At 36.2% G+C, this 17526-nt stretch overlaps 1 protein-coding gene across 1 annotated transcript in view; it reads right to left on the bottom strand.

Moving 5' to 3' along the window:
• LOC5564746 overlaps positions 1 to 17051 on the bottom strand; it is a 789319-nt gene extending 772268 nt beyond the window's left edge. The window contains exon 1 of the mRNA XM_021837966.1: positions 15773 to 17051. The gene's annotated coding sequence lies outside the window, so the exon portion shown is untranslated. The remainder of the gene's footprint in view (positions 1 to 15772) is intronic.
• Positions 17052 to 17526: the final 475 nt, after the last annotated feature.

Here is a 17526-nt window from a genome sequence, read left to right as displayed (position 1 = left end):
GAAGAAGCGGGGTGGGAGTTACCTGTGGCGGTAGGGTTTTTTCCATTTGATTTGAAACAAGTAGAATGGGTACTCATGGAACGAACAGGGGAAGAGTTCAAATTACCTGCTAGGATATCGGCAAAGGATTTACCGTGGGTAGATACATTCGAAATTGAAAGATTCGAACGGCTACCCAACGGATTAAAATTTGTTTGTGAATGAGCATGATTATGATCTTCCTGGTGGGTATGATTCCTAATCAAGCGATCGTTAACTGAAAAATGAGCATTGTTCGATACTCTACCAGGCAAATTCCGGAAACGACCGTTATCGTAACGGATATTATCCTTCATCTGCCTGGCACGAGCCTCAACGACTCTTTTGCGTGAAGGGCATTCCCAAAAGTTAGCTTTGTGAGGGCCCTTGCAATTGGCGCATTCAAACTTTCTGGTATCTTCTTTCACAGGACAGTTCTCTTTAGCGTGAGAAGAACCTCCGCAAATCATGCATTTAGCATCCATGCGACAATTTTTTGTACCATGACCCCACTTTTGGCACCGACGGCACTGAATGGAGTTCTGGTAATTTCCTCCAGGTTTCTGGAAATGTTCCCACGTCACACGGACATCGAACATAAGTTTAGCTTTTTTTAAAGCTTTAATATTATTTAGTTCTTTTTTGTTGAAGTGAACTAAATAATATTCTTGAGAAAGCCCTTTCCTAACAATGCCAGATAGGGTTCTCTTTTTCATAATGATTACTTGGACTGGGGAAAATCCAAGTAAATCATTTATTTCATTTATTTCATTTTTGATCTCTTCAGGTGACTTATAGTCACTTGAGAGACCTTTCAAGACAATTTTGAACAAACGTTCAGTTTTGTCGTCATAAGTAAAAAATTTGTGCTTCTTCTCTTCAAGATGTTTGAGAAGAAGTTCACGATCTTTAAGAGTTTCCGGCAAAACGCGACAGTCTCCTTTCTTTGCGATTTGGAAGGAAACCTTGATTCCCCTAATGGAGTTCAAGATGTCCTGCCTAAATCCCGCAAATTCGGAACAACTGACCACGATAGGCGGCACTCTTTGCTTCCTCACTTGAATCATAGAGCCTGGGCTAGAGGCTGCTTCGATTTGGTGTTCGGAAAATTTGTCTAGAGCATCGAACTGATTGCTCATTTCGATACAATTATTCATTTCACCCTTGGAAGAAACTTCGCATTCCGGGGAAGCGTCCTTTCTTCCATTCTTGCCACGTGTAGTGACAGTTTTAAAACCCACTTTTTTGGAAGGAAGTAGTGAATTCAGAGATTCACCCTTCCTTTTGTTAGTTGTTGATACCATGTTTAGTTAATAAACGAGAAAGACGTGACCTTCGAGAGGTTTTTTCCCTAGACGGTGTCCAAGAAGGATTACCACCGCTAGCTTTCGCCAACGGGTCCAACGAAAAATCGAAGGCACGGGTCCAAACAAGGATCGTAAAGGGATCAATAGTAGACAAAATAGTACTGAAAAGTACTGTTTAAGTAGCACTGAAAAGTACCGTTTTTAATTTAAGCACTGAAAAGTACTGTTTGTGTAGCACTGAAAAGTACTGTTTTATTGCTTTAGGTAGTTTTTAAGAAAACTTCCAAGAGCAGAGAGAATTCGTGTACGCACAGCACGAAGGTACGATGCGCACTGATCAGACAATGACTTAGATTTGCATCCTTAAGATCACCATCGCATATTTCCCATGCTTCTGATTTTACAGTCAATACTTCCACGGCACTCAAAACGTACTCAGATGCAATTGCTCACTGATCCCAAGAAAACCCCCAAAACCATCAATTCGAATTTATTCCCATTAATTCGAAAACTCATTTCAATAAATCTCAATAGCGGTTAGCCATCAAACCAGAAGCAGGGACACTTCTTCAGCACCGATCTTGCCCACAACTGTATTTGCACAGGCATATGTTTCTAACAACCCAACTTTGGATGAAATAAATTTTCCCTGCTGAAATCTTCCCCACTTTCTATTTTCCGGATGTGTATGTACTCCAGTGGCAAGACCGGGTAGTTTTGTGCACTTCATAAATTCTATTTAATTAAAAGACTTTAAGTTGGGTCCGTGACGCTGCACACTGGCACTGGCATTGCGGGACGAAACAGCAGTAGCCTCGATACTCGGAAACTGCAGGCACAGACATCCTTCGAAAGATGGGGGGGAATTTTCTTCACCCCACCACTGCACAGTGGGATAATGATTGAGAATAAGGAGTGTATCGAAAAATAGTCGCAAACAAATTTGAAACAGTATGTCTCAGAGCATAGTTGATTTTTTCTAAACTTTTTTCAATTAAATCTTTATTATGTCATCAATTATTGAAGAAACCAAAACTATATTTAAAATTTACTAATGAAATTGTTATTGAACTAGGTGTCCCTAGTGGATCCAAATAACTTTTATTTTATTTTTTTTAGTTTGATTTTGATCGTTCTTTGAATGGTAAAGAGGATAAGCTGTTTCATTTTCTAACAGCTAATAACATACATATAGCAATATTACTGAAACTTATTTGGAATCAGTATCCAAACACAAAAGGGATCCAAACTTTTTGGTTTATCGTACTGGATGGAGCATGTGGTGGAGTTGCTATCTATATTCATAGGCGTATAAAACATCAACTTTTTTCGTAATTTTAGACCAAATTTTTCGAAACTTTGGATTATATACTTCCATAGCTGTCTATTAAGCTTTTCAATGCACTGAGCAGCAAGTTAACTTGCTTCAAACTTACCTTTCGGAAATGGACTCGCAATAAGACAAAAAAGTTTGTCATTTATGACTTCAATGCAAAACATCGCTCATGCAAAAACTTACAAACCAATTCCAACGACAGAATTTTGTATAATGAATATTCTTCAGAAAATTTCTCAATTCAATACATTAAAATTTATTTTTTTCTTTGCATCATTCAATGCTTTGACGTTTTGGTTTTAACGTGGAATTATGGAGGTTGTCGAGAACCGCAATCAGACCTTTGGGTCCATATTTTCCCACAGTGCACCGGTACCGAGATTTCAGTTCTTTGTACACTGCCACTTCCCCTTGCTCTATTGGGGGAAGTCTATCTCGGTGAGGGCAAAGTGGTCGTCGTATCTCCGGTTCTTAGTGGTTGTTTTTGCTTTTCTCTATTTTTTTCTCTCCCAGTGGGAGAAACATTGCAGCTGTTTGTTCGAGTCGAAAGCACCCCGCAGCTGTAGGGCAGAAGAAGCTCCCCAAGAACTTTGGTTCTCGGCAACGCAAAACCGAAAGGCTTTGTTTCTCGGCACAAACCGGTCACATTTAACGAGAAGAATCTTCTGCTGGCCATCTTAGTTGAGGCCTTGAGGGAAGGTGCGGCATACACACGACAAACAGAACCACAATTATCGTCTGGAAGTGAGCAGTCTTTGTGAACTTCCCAGAAGAGACGCTAGGACATTAAAGCCAAGTCTTAAGCGTGGGTACCGGGAATTTGCTTCGATTTTGAAATGGTGATTTCAAGGCTTGTCGAGAAACGGTCAATGATAGCGACGTCTGGTGGAATTAATTTCGATTGAACGCTTGAACAAATTACGATTGAAGATGAATCGAATGAAAGCGCAGTGAGTCGCATCGGGAAGCTTCTTGTCGGAACATCAAAAGAGAATATGCTATGCCTATGATTTCAATGACATTCTATGTCATCGATATGATCATTTCTATTCAATACTGGGGAATTATAAGTATAGGCGTGCTGAAGATTTTATGATAGGGACCAGAACCTACACAATGGGGATTACTTTCCGACAAACAACTTTTGAAGAGGATATTTCAATGTTTCAAAGAAGCTTCTCAAACTTTTGAGAAGAAGGATCTTAAACGATCTGTGAGAGTTACTTTTAAGTTACTGAGGAGAAGCTTTTCAAACATTTGATTGGAAGCTTTCCGAGCTGTAGATGTAACGCTGTTGAGTTTTCTGAAGATAATGTTTTCAAGCTTGTGAAGCTTCTCAAGCTTCGAAAGAGAAGCTTCTCAAACCAACGAAGAGAAGCTTCTCAAGCTTCTGAAGTAGAGCTTCTTAAGCTTCTGAAGAGGATCTTCTTAAGCTTCTGAAAAGGAGTTTCTCAAACTTATGACGAGAAGTTTCCCAAACTTCTGAAGAGAAGCTCCTCAAGCTTCTGACAAGAAGTTTCTCATGCTTCTAAAGGGGAGATTCTCAAGCTTCTGAAGAGAAGCTTCTCAAGCATTTGAAGAAAAGCATCTCAAGATTTAGAAAAGGAGTTACTCAAGCTTCTGACGGGAAGTTTCCCAAGCTTCTACAGAGAAATTTCTCAAGCTTCTGAAGAGAAGCTTCTCAAGCTTCTGAAGAGAAGCTTCTCAAGCTTCTGAAGCTAAGCTTCTCAAGCTTCTAAAGAGAAGCTTCTAAAGCTTCTGAAGAGGAGCTTTTCAAGCTTCTGAAGAGGAGCTTCTCAAGCTTATAAGAGGAGATTCTCAAGCTTTCGAAGAGAAGCTTCTCAAGCATTTGAAGAAAAGCTTCTTAAGCTTCTGAAGAGCAGTTACTCATGCTTCTGACGAGAAGTTTTCCTAGCTTCTAAAGAGAAGCTTCCCAAGCTTCTGGTGAGTAGTTTCGACGAGAAGTTTTCCTAGCTTCTAAAGAGAAGCTTCTCAAGCTTCTAGTGAGTAGCTTCTCAAACTTCTGATGAAAAGCTTTTCAAGATTCTGATGAGGAGCTTTCATGCTTCTGATAAAAAGCTTCTAATGTTTCTGATGAGAATCTTCTCAAGCTTCTGCTGAGAAATTTTTAAAGCTTCTTATGAAAAGCTTTTCAAGCTTCTGATGCGAAGCTTTTCATGCTTCTGATAAGAACCTTCTCAAGTTTCTGATGAGAATCTTCTCAATCTTCTGATGAGAAATTTTTCAAGCTTCTGAAGAAAAATTTTTCAAACTTCTGATGCGAAGCATTTCATGCTTCTGATGAGAAGCTGCTTAAACTACTGCAGATAAGCTTCTTAAGCTTCTGAAGAGAAGCTTCTAAAGCTGCTGAAAAGAGGTTTCTCAAGCTTCTTAAGAGAAGCTTCTCATGCTTCTGAAGAGAAGTTTCTCAAACTTCTGAAAAAAAGCTTATCAAGCATCTCGAGCTTCTGAAAAGAAAATTTCGAAGCTTCTGAAGAGAAGCTTCACAAACTTCTGAATACAAACTTTTCAAACTTCTGATGAGAAGCTTTTCAAGATTCTGATTAGGAGCTTTTCATGCTTCTGACGAGAAGCTTTTGAAGAGAAGCTTTTCAAGCTTTTGATGAAAAGCTTTTCAAGCTTCTGATGCAAAGCTTTTCGTGCTTCTGAGAAGCTGCACAAGCAAGTGATTCCCGATCCCGGACTTCAGACTCCAGATTTCAGATTCCAGATTCCAAAGCCCAGATTTCAGATACCAGAATCCAGATTCTAAATTCCAGACTCCAAACTTCAGATGCCAGATTCAAGACTCCAAACTCCAAACTTCAACCTCCAGATTCCAGATTCCAGATTCCAAATTCCAAATTCCAGTTTCCAGTTTCTGGATTCCAGTTTCCAGATTTCATATTCCAGATTTCAGATTTCAGATTCAAGATTCCAGACTCCAAATTTCAAACAGATGCCAGATTCCAGACTCCAGACTTAAAACTCCGCTCTCTAGACTCCTGGTTCCAGTTTCCATATTCCAAACTCCAGACTCCAAACTTCAGATTGTTATATTGCAATATTCGAACCCCCTGCTGTCGATCTGTCATCGAGATGCGAGCGTACAGTTATACAGTACAGTTATATTTCACACGTTGTAAAGTTCGTTCTTAATGAACCAGAAGCTATTTTCTTTGTATTATCGCGTGTTTCGCGTCTTTATTCTGATATCACTGAATAACCACAACTCATTACAGATTGCAGATTCCAAATTACAGATTCCAGTTTCGAGTTTCCAGATTACAGATTACAGACTTAAAACATCAGACTCCAGATTCCAGATTACAGCATTCAGATTACAGATTCCAGATTCCACATTCTAGACTGCAGATCCAAGATTCGAGACTCCAGCCTTTCTGCAAACTCCAGGTTCCAGATTCCGGTCTGCAGACTCCAGATTCAAGACTCCATAGTTCAAAATCCGGTCTCCAGACTCCAGATTACAGATTACAGTTCCCGGTTACCCGTTTCCAGATTGCTGATTACAGATTTTGGATTCCATATTCCAGTTTCCATACTCCAGATCCTAGATTCCTGATTTAAGATTCCAAAATCCAGACTCCAAACTTTGGATTTCAGATTTCAGATTCCAGACTCCAAACTCCAACCCCTGTCTTCAGACTCCAATTTCCAAATTTCAGTTTCCAGATTTCAGATTCTAGATTCCAGTTTCGAGTTTCCAGAATCCAGATTTCAAATTCAAGATTCCAGACTCCATACTCCAGACATCATATTCCAGACTTCAGACTCCAGTTTCCGATTACCAGTTTCCAGATTCCTGATTTCAGTTTTCAGTTTCAGACTCCAGATTCCAGAATTAAGATTCCAAATGCAAATTAAGACTCGAAACATCAGATTCCAGATTCCAGACTCCAAACTCCAGACTCCAGACTCCAGATTACAGATTCAAAATTACAGTTTCCAGATTCCAGATTCTAGACACCAGATTCCAGATAACAGCCTCAGACTCTAAACTCCAGACTCCAGATTCCACATTACAGATTCCTGCTTACAGATTCTATATTACAAATTCCAGATTCCAGTTTCCAGACTCCGGATTCCAGATTTCAGATTCTAGGTTCCCGATTACAGATTCCGGATTCCAGTTTCCATATTTCTGATCTGTACCAGATTCCAGATACCAGATTCCAAACTCCAGTTTCCAGATTCGGGATAACAGATTCCAGAAACAAAATTCCAAATTAAAAACTCAAGAAAATATTCAAGCTTAAAATTTTAAGCTCCATGATAAATGATTCACATATTCGTCAAAATAATTCCGAACTTTATTACTCATACAGGTTTTCAACCTAAGGCGGGCTCATATCTTCAAGATCATATCCTTCAACTACTCAAACCTCCAATATTCCTTCAAAAGTTCCTATCAGATTCCTTCTAGGAATTCTAATGTTTAAAAATTTCAAAATTTCATAAACATTGCAAGCTCAAAAGCAAACTTATTTAAAAAAGTTGCTAAAGTTTTCTTCAAGAAAATTGCTACTTTTTTTTTTCCTAAAAAGTCTTTCTGTATTTTCTACAGATGTTCCTAATGAGATTCCTACAATAATTCATCCAAAATGTCTCCAAATTATCCAGCAGTCAAACCATGATTTCTCAATCAATTTTACATCTTACAAATTTTGTGGGTTGCTTTCGACTGTAATGCACTAGTATTTTCAACGGTTTTTGGCTCTTTCGGTCTTGAAAAGCAGCTAAAACGCCTTGTTCATCTAGTTTTCTACGTTTCGGTGCATATTTAACCTTCTTCTGGGAATAAGAGGTTGCGTTATATACACCGAACCGTAGGAAAGTACAAAAACAAAACGCAACCTCTAAATCCCAGAAAAAGGTGAAATGTACAACGAAACGTAGGAAAGTAGATGAAAGAGGCGTTTTAGATGCTTTTCTATACTAATAGCGCCGAAAACCGTTGAAAATATCTTACAAATCGATATTAGAAACATTTTGATTTTTTACGAATTATAATTCATTTATGTATTTCAACAGAAATTCTGGAACATCTCTCGAGTTATTTCATCACTAATTCAAAAATTAACTCATTTGAACAAATTTCCAGAACGTTCTTCAAGAAATCCGCTTAGAGCTAGATCTGTTGATTTTTTTTCTTTATAATTCGTCCAGGACTTTAAACAGATGTTCCAGATGAGATTCCGACCCTAATTCTACAAAGATTTCTACAATGAAAAATCTCCACAGATTTTACCATTATTTCACCAGGAGTTTTTTCGAGCATATCATCTAGCAAGTTGGACTTAAAAATCTTTTGAGTTTCTGCGAAATTTGATACAAATGATTAAATTGGACAAAAAAACATCGAAAATTCACCCTGAAGTGAAAAAACGAAGTCCTGTCCCTGTATTTACGTAGAATTTGACTTCCCCCATCTATGCCCGGACACTTTTTGTTTTTTGGTAATATTTTAAAATCTACATTAGTTTTACCGTTAATTTTTGTACAGTATTAAACATTCACATTATTTTAAGTAAAAACTCACATGAGAACAAAAATAAACCTTTACAATTCATTTGTATGGTGGATATCATTATGTACCAAAAATTCTGTGCACTGAAATGTGTCCTCTATGCTCGGACAGTATGATTTACATCGTCAAAATTTACACAAAACCCATAGAAAGGCCAAAGGGTGCTTCGTATGTCAGCACATTCCTTGTGCGAGATCAGTTCCATAAACTCCTTCTTGATCAGCGCCATAGATCCATTGTCGCCAAATGTCGCCGTCTATGTTGCATAAGCGATTGTTCGTATTCAGATGAAAATTTCTTCGAGAATTCAACGCGTTTATAGTTCTTCACAATTTCTTTGTCAGATCGAAGCTTGAAGTGTGCTCTTAGGTACAGTCAACTCTCCCTTACTCGACCTCCGTATCTCAATATCTAGTAAAATTTGGTATCCATGGCAACCTCGATGGTCTCTTGAATCGCATATATGCACTGTTTTAGTATTCTGTAAAACGATATCTTCTTATGCTTTATTTTTGTTTCTGTTTGTTTTTTGTACCCTACATTTATAAAAAAAGCGAATTATAAATTGAATCCCACTTATTAGGTTAACATTTTCACTATCCGGTCATAGAGGACAAGAGGTGTCCGGCCTTAGAGAAGACGAATTCCATCCAGAATGAGTAGAAAAAAAAATAAAAATCGTGCTCGATAGTCTTCGATTTGGATTAAATTTTGCACATGTTTTTTGTATGGTAGAATAAGAGTTTTCCATAGAAAAAAATATTATTTTGACTCAAGTTTTACTTTTGAAAATGGCCTATAAATTTTTGCTTGCAACTTATTTGAAAAATTCTAACTTCGAAACTGTAGGTTTTAGAGAAAAATGTTCTATGAAGAAGTTGTAGTGAACCGTTTGGACTATAAGAAAAAAATATACACTGAAAAAATATTTTATTTATTATCCTAAAAAATGAAGAATAAAACTTAAATTTAAAATTACACAAAAACCCCATTTTTAATATTTTTTAAATTTTTCCATAGAATCTTGATAGTAAACAGATGTTTGAGACAAAGTTTCATGATGAAGAAATTTCAAATAAAAAAGTTTTTCTAAGAACAACTTTTGGTCGATTTTTAAAATTTTGATTTTTTGTCAAAACTAATACGTTTTGATGATAAAGTAAGCATCTTGAAATGATTCTAAGCCATGATGATTATATGAATAATTTCTATAGAAGTAGCCATTTTCAAATTATATCGAGTTTAATGAAAAAAATATTATTTAAATATTAAAATAGGCCATTTTCATTAGTTATTCGCAATTCTCCATCAAGGAAAATAAGTAAGTGGAAAGAAATATGGTCTTTACTCTCAAAAACGTATTATTATAAATGGAGAAACGCGAATAACTTATGAAAACGGCCTATTTTAATATTTAAACAATATTTTTTGCATTAAACTTGATATAATTCGAAAATGGCTACTTCTAGAGAAATTATTCATATAATCATTGTGGCTAAGAATCATTTCAAGATGCTTACTGTATCATCATCATTATTTTGACAAAAAATCAAAATTTTGAAAATCGACCAAAAGTTGTTCTTTGAAAATCTTTTTTATTAAAAATTTTTCCATCATGAAACTTTGTCCCAAACATCTGTTTACTATCAAGATTCTATGGTGAAAATTTAAAAAATATTAAAAATGGGGTTTTTGTGTAATTTAAAATTTAAGGTTTATTTTTGATTTTTTATGAAAATAAATAAAATATTTTTTCAGTGTATATTTTTTTCTCATAGTCCTAATGGTTCACTTCAACTTCTTCATAGAACATTTTTCTCTAAAATCAACAGTTTCGGAGTTAGAATTTTTCAAATAAGTTGCAAGCAAAAATTTATAGGCCATTTTCAAAAGTTACACTTGAGTCAAAATAATATTTTTTCAATGGAAAACACTTATTCTACCATACCAAAAACATGTGCAAAAATTAATCCAAATCGAAGATGGTCGAGTTCTGTGATTGACCGATTTGACATGGAATTCGTCAGAACTTGCAATGCACATTGGGGAATTCCGAACCCAAAGGTGGAAAAAATTGATAAATTTTACAATAGAAAGATAAAAAATAAGTTTTATAGCTCATTCGAAAGGAAATTTTCTCAGGAATCGATTGGTGATGGTTTCATGAATGTGGGGCCACTCTGGAATAAGCTATGGTGCCCGTTTTGCCCCAATTCCTTGAAAATTTTAGATTTTCATGTTGTTTTGAGTAAAACTATTTTATTGTGGAGATTATTTCCCATGAAATCCATCATTTCTAGTCCAATCAACAATGTTTCACAGAGAACGTTATAAAAAGATGGAAATTTAGGGGATTATGGGGCCAAATGTACAATAAATTTTTTTAGAAGAGGAATTTTTGTTTTAAATTTTTTCAACGTGTTTTTATATTGAAATAAATTCTAAAATAGTCATATAATCATGAATATAGCTTGCAGAAATAAGTTGTAGTAAAATTTGTAGAATATGTATTATAATTATGTATGCTCTATGCAAAATATTGTGAATAATTTACCTTCTTATATCACAAATTCCAAACATTTCCAAACGATGTGCGATAGTTTGGGTAAACGATATTGATCTAAATGATCGATTGCCGTTAGCCTCATTGATAGGAGATAGTGGGAGCATATAGTTTTTTGGCTATTTTTGCCCCAATTCTCCTAAACACGATTTCTTTCGTAATTAATTCAACTTTTTTCCTAAATCAAATTTATTGTGTACTGAATTGTTTATTCTGTATCTGATACAATATTTAAATCCTAAAACATAGGAGATTTTGGGGATCTTTTACACATAAACAAAAAATTAATCAAATAAAAAAATCAAAAATGAATGCATCAAGAAATCATCAGCCGTTTTTTCTGATTGCAACAAATTACTCAGGATCAGGTTAGTTATTCAATCATTACTGTAGCAATTTCGTGAGAGTCAAATTGCATTTTACAAGAAATTATTCGGAAATAATTTTGTCTTTTTATGGATATTTGGTTTTCAATATTCCAATTGCCATCATACACTACAGAAAAAGTTATCATAAAAGTGATAATGCAGTTGTTAATAATGCTCAATTCTAGATTTTTCCAAAATCGATCATTAATTGCATTAGTATAATTTATAGTTACTATGTTTGTTATGTTGCCTCTACATTAGCTGTTAACAGATTGCTTGTTGGTTGACATCAATGTTCCTCGTGGTGAACCTTACTTTGTTAATATTGTAAACAGTAATTATGGTTACATCTGTTTGACTGAATTTCAAGCATGTTCAAGAGCCTTCTAAAATGCATAGCATGAAGAAATTGAAATTAATTAACTCATTACGCGTGGTAAAGACGGACAAATTATGGGTGAAAATATGAAAAAAATCCACGAGCTTGGCTGGGATTTGAACCCAGGACTCTTGTATGCTAGACGAGCGCTTTACGGGTTCGGTAGCTTAGTTGGTAAAGCCCTCGTCTAGCATACAAGAGTCCTGGGTTCAAATCCTAGCCGAGCACGTGGTTTTTTTTTTTTCATAATTTCACGCATGATTTGTCCATCTCTACCACGCGTAATGAGTTAATTAATTTAATAACCATGCGGATTGGATTACCGAACAGCTCAGTATAAGCGTCAATTTATTTTTAATTAAGCATTATTAACTACTACATCTTCAATCAAAATGTGCCATATTGAAATATATGGAAGACTTTGTTTGTTTATGATCACTTTTTCGTGAGTAGGGTGCAGGCAGAGCTACTCGGGCACTTCCACGCAATTTTATTCTCATGAAATTTCTTCAAAATGCAATTTTATTGTCATGAAACTTCTTCAGGTATGATTGTGTAACTAATTTAATTCTGAGTGATTTGTTTCAATCAGAAAAAAAAACTGCAGATGGTTACTCAATGGATCCATTTTTGAGTGTTTTTATTTGTTTTTTTTTTTTTAATTTGTGTGTATTAGATTATGGGGATCAATCTCCTATGTTATAGGATTTCAATAATGTATCAACTACTGAATAAACAATTTAGTACCGTAAAACGGGGTAACTTTGATAATGGGGGTAACTTTGATAATGCGAGACTCTCAACATACTAAACGAAATAACAAAGTTCCTGTTAATCTGTTAAGCAAAACGAATGCAAAAGTAAAGAGTATTAGTATGACACTTCATTTTAAAGCCATTTCCGTTGGAATCAAGTACATTTGAGGATTTATATGCATATATGGAAAATTTATAAGATTTTAGCAATTTTGAAATGCTTTCAAACAATCTGTTCTACGATCACTATTTGATGAAATCATAATGAATTCGTCACTTATACATGATAGCCTAGTTACAGTAGAACTCGAATTCGGTCTCAAAACTCTTAGCGAATACTATTTTTACAAACTGGGACTATTTTTGTAATCTAAGTCAGAAATTTCCATATAGCGTTAAACGCCTAAAGATATGCAACGCCCTACAAATGTTCTGTAATTCATTCAATTTTGTTCGAGTGATGCTCCATTATCAAAGTTACCCCAAAACAGAAAACCGACTTTCGATTATATGAAAAATTATAAATCCATTACGAATAAATCTTTTGGAAATCTATCAACTGGAATCGATAGTTAGGATACCAGTACTTGTTTTAAAAATATGAATTAAAATTCTTTGAAACAGCATGCATAAATATTCAAGTTTTCTTCGAAAAAACTATCAAAGTTACCCCGTTTTACGGTACAAAATAAATTTAATTCGGAGATATCTGTTCAATTAATTATGAAAGAAATCGTTTTAAGGGGAATTGGGGCAAAAATAGCCAAAAAACTACATGCTCCCACAATCTCCTATCAATGAGGCTAGCGGCAATCGATCATTTAAATCAATATCGTTTACCAAAACTATCGCACATCGTTTGGAAATGTATGGAATTTGTGATATAAGAAGGTAAATTATTCACAATATTTTGCATAGAGCATAAATAATGATCATACATATTCTAAAAAATTGATTACAACTTATTTCTGCAAGCTATATTCATGATTATTAGACTATTTAAAAATTTATTTCAATATAAAAAAACGTTGAAAAAATTTAAAACAAAAATTTCTCTTCAAAAATATTGCATTGTACATTTGGCCCCATAATCCCCTAAATTTTCATCTTTTTATAACGTTCTCTGTGAAACATTGTTGAATGGACTAGAAATGATGGATTTCATGGGAAATAATCTCCACAATAAAACAGTTTTACTCAAAACAACATGAAAATCTAAAATTTTCAAGGAATCGGGGCAAAACGGGCACCATAGCTTATCCCAGAGTGGCCCCACATTCATGAAACCATCACCAATCGATTCCTGAGAAAATTTCCTTTCGAATGAGCTATAAAACTTATTTTTTATCTTTCTATTGTGGAAGTTATCAATTTTTTCCACCTTTGGGCTCGGAATTCCCCAATGTGCAATGGTTTATAAAAAAAGGTTGCTTTTTTTTGAAATTCTACATTTTCTAATAAATGTTGCATTGTGATTGATGCATAACTTACTAAAGTCAACGTACTGAGACAATTCACCTTCAATTATAAGAAACATTTGTGGCTACACTTGTATGAAATTTTATCGTTTCACACTTTTTTGGTAGATCGTATCAGAGTGAAGCTTTTAACAGCTACTGTTTGTTTACGAACATGAAAACGTCATAGTTTGTATATACTGCAAAAATGTGTTTTGGTATAATCCTGGAAAACTAAAATCTTAATATCATTATTCGTTTTTGGAAAATTCAAACTGTCCGGTCATAGAGGCTGTCTGACTATAGAGGAATTATTTCTAGTCCAAATACTTTTAAAATTTCATCAGAAACGATTCAATGTTATTTAAATATTCTTCAAAACACTGTCTAGCATATTGCCGAATCACTATGATTTATTGTGTGAATAAACTACAAACATGCAGATAGTTGCTAAGCATAACTGCTGCAGATAATTCAAAATTGTGTGAGATTAGAAAATATTCAAAAAATTTCAACGAAAATTTTCTCATCAAAACTTGTCAAGAAGTCTGCCCGATCATATTCGTCAGTAAACTTTATCTAGCTATTTGATACAATTGTTAAACAAACGAAACCCTGTCTGCCGTGAAGGTTGAAAAATTCATAACAGAATTAATATGGAACGAGCTCACCAACCAATTCATAAGCATCTCATCCATAATTGTCATCTGGAATTCCAGGAAAACTTCGATTGCTTAGATGCTTTTAGACTGAGGCGGGGTTCACTTCCATGCATAAGATTATTTTCGCCATATACTCAAACTAGATATTCCAGCAAAGATTCCCATCGAATTTTCCATAGTTGTTCTGCCAGTTACTGTTCAAAATTTTCAGAAGAAATGATGAAATATTTCTCGAATTATTTCATCACAAACTCAAAGACGCTATCCATCAAACCCGTGGTCATTTTTAATGGGATTCTCCCCTTTCCCCTTGTGATCATTTATTCATACAAAAAGTATAAAATTTGTATGGACCGAAGTCATTGGCTGGACCCTATCAATTACCACGTGATTTATGAAAGACCCCAAAGTAAACTCATTTGAACAAACTATCACATTTTTCTTCAACTATTCCGTTCACCTTCCGTTTACCTTAATAGGTTTCTATTTTTTTTTTTGTCAAAATTTTTCCAGGAGCATCTACAGATGTTTATGATAAGATTCTGGCCGATTTCAAGCTTAACTATCCAGGAGTTTGACTGCGATTTTTCGATTTATGTCATTCCTCACAAGTTGTTTGAGAAATATTTTAAATGTATGCAAAATATAATATAGGTATAATTGTTATTTTATTTGAACAACACATTAAAAACTACAACAGAAACCTATCAGAAGAATTTCAATAATTTCCTTGTTAAAACATGTCATGTATACAACCGAGTCACTACGTTTCATGGAGCGAATAAACTACAAGATTGAAGATAGCCACTAAACACAACTACTTCCGAAGATAAACGTGATATATATGTGTGAAATTCCACCAGATGGAATTCAAAAAATTTCAACGAAAATTTCCCCATAAAAATTTGTCCATTAATCTACCTAATCACTAATTTCAGTTATGCCAAAATTATATGAACGTGAAGTTCATTTTGTCTTGAGTTTCGATACAGTTATCAAACAAATCAAAGTCTTCTATGATAAATCCAAAGCAAAATTAATATGGAACGAACTCACCGATAATTCGGAAACATCTTTCGAAATTTGAAGCATCAACATTCAACAATATCTGACGTATTGAATATTACTATAATCCTTGTAGTCATCTCTCTGAGAAATTCATTGGTTGGATACACAGACACACATAAACTTTAAAAATCATCAGCATCGCTTGTGCTCAACAACCGTCTTCACCCAAGATGACCTTCATTTCTTTAAAAATAGCTACGCCTTCACTATAAGAAATCTCGCTACCAAAGCTTCCTCACTCGTTCGAAACGCTCCGGGAGCCAAAGATCAAGATTATCGCCGCCGTCGGCGGCATCTCAAGAAATACTCACCCACTCAAATAAAGTACGGAAGCACGAGCAGCCAAGGACGCCTTTTCACTGCCAACCCACTTCTGCCAGAATCCGTGTGTATTCCGAAAACGACGACGACGAAACGAGCCAGCCGGAATGCCTCCCGGGGGTGTTTTGTTTCTTCTTACTTTTAGCTTTCTCTGGAGCTCGACTCACTGACACAGAACTGGGCCCCCTCCTCCAACACTCACTACGATACAGCTAGTGCTGCGTTAATCCAAGCTAAGTACCGACGTCGACGACGACAGGCCAAGGAGCGATTTGCTTGTCTTTTGTGCTCTTTGATCTGACGAAAGGGAGTTTAAGACTATTGCCTTACTTCTTTCTTTTGGATCTTCAGAAAGACGCCTCCGGTAATGCTTCAGACACACGTACGAACCACCAGCAACACTCTCTTGAGCTACTTATTCAGACACCGGAAAATCGCTTTTTCACGTATCCTTTTCTTTCTGCATCTTCTTAGAAGCTCACATCCACTCCCCCGGAGGCTTATCGTTCCAACGCCTAATCCGTATTATAAACTATCATCACGTCGTTTTCCGGCAATCGAAGAACAAGGCTAGCGAGGCTTAACTCGTAACTTGAGGCTTAAGAGAATGATTTTGTTTTTCCAACACTTCTCCTCCCAGGAAAAACACGGCGTGTGAACTTTTCCAGACTAGAAATAATCACGTTCGAATCACTGAATTAATTCATCCAATAGAAGACATAGATACACATACACAGCCGGAAACAACATCTCATATTCCGGGCGAAACAATCAGGAAATCAGCATTCGTTAGCGGGCGTCGGTACCGTTCCACTTGCACTGTTTGATACTTCCCAACATCAACATCAACCCCTAATGAACAACCATCTGGGAAATCCCAAACCACCCAAAAGCCCCACTCCTCTCACGCGATGTCAAAAGCAAACTAGACGCACTTCACACCCCGGTTAAACGACCGAACGAACAAACGATCTCAACGACCGCCACCTCCGTCGTCACCGCCTTTGGTCGCAGTATTCAAGCGACAATTACACCGATTGGGCCTTTGGGATCTTCATCCACCCACCGACTGGAGGCACACCGCGCATCCAAACCAACCAACTAGAAAGCCAAGTGACCGGAAAACCGGAAAACGCCTGCCTGTCTGCCTGTCTTCCGTTTGTCCTTTCGCACTCACACTTTCAGATCACGGATTCGAAGCCCGGAGACGTTTCAGATTCGCGAACCGCGCCGTCCGAAGGTATTCCGCAAACTAACGCAACACTTGCGACGCCCGCCAGTGGAGACCCGTTCCCATCACGGATTCGGGGCCCATGCCTCGGTTGGGAGGATCAGCTGTGTGAGACCATGGTGGGAAGGAAACAATGTGCGTTTCGATTCGGTCGGAATGTGCGGGAATCGGATTCGGAGAGTTAGGTGATTTGCTCTCGTGAGGATGCTGAGAGGGAGATGTTGGCATGGAATCGAGAGGATGCTGCGAGAATCAGAACGACGATGATGATGGTTTGGAATCATTGTTTTGCTCAAAGGACTCTGGGAGGTAAACACTGCCAGAATGGTGATAGGGTGGTTCATAAATCAAGAATCAAGAATCAAGAATCAAGAATCAAGAATCAAGAATCAAGAATCAAGAATCAAGAATCAAGAATCAAGAATCAAGAATCAAGAATCAAGAATCAAGAATCAAGAATCAAGAATCAAGAATCAAGAATCAAGAATCAAGAATCAAGAATCAAGAATCAAG

This window comes from Aedes aegypti, chromosome 1, assembly GCF_002204515.2.
Source record: "Aedes aegypti strain LVP_AGWG chromosome 1, AaegL5.0 Primary Assembly, whole genome shotgun sequence".
Lineage (NCBI taxonomy): Eukaryota > Metazoa > Arthropoda > Insecta > Diptera > Culicidae > Aedes > Aedes aegypti.
Note: the sequence above shows the minus strand (reverse complement) of the source record. Positions and strands in the feature narration are given on the sequence as shown.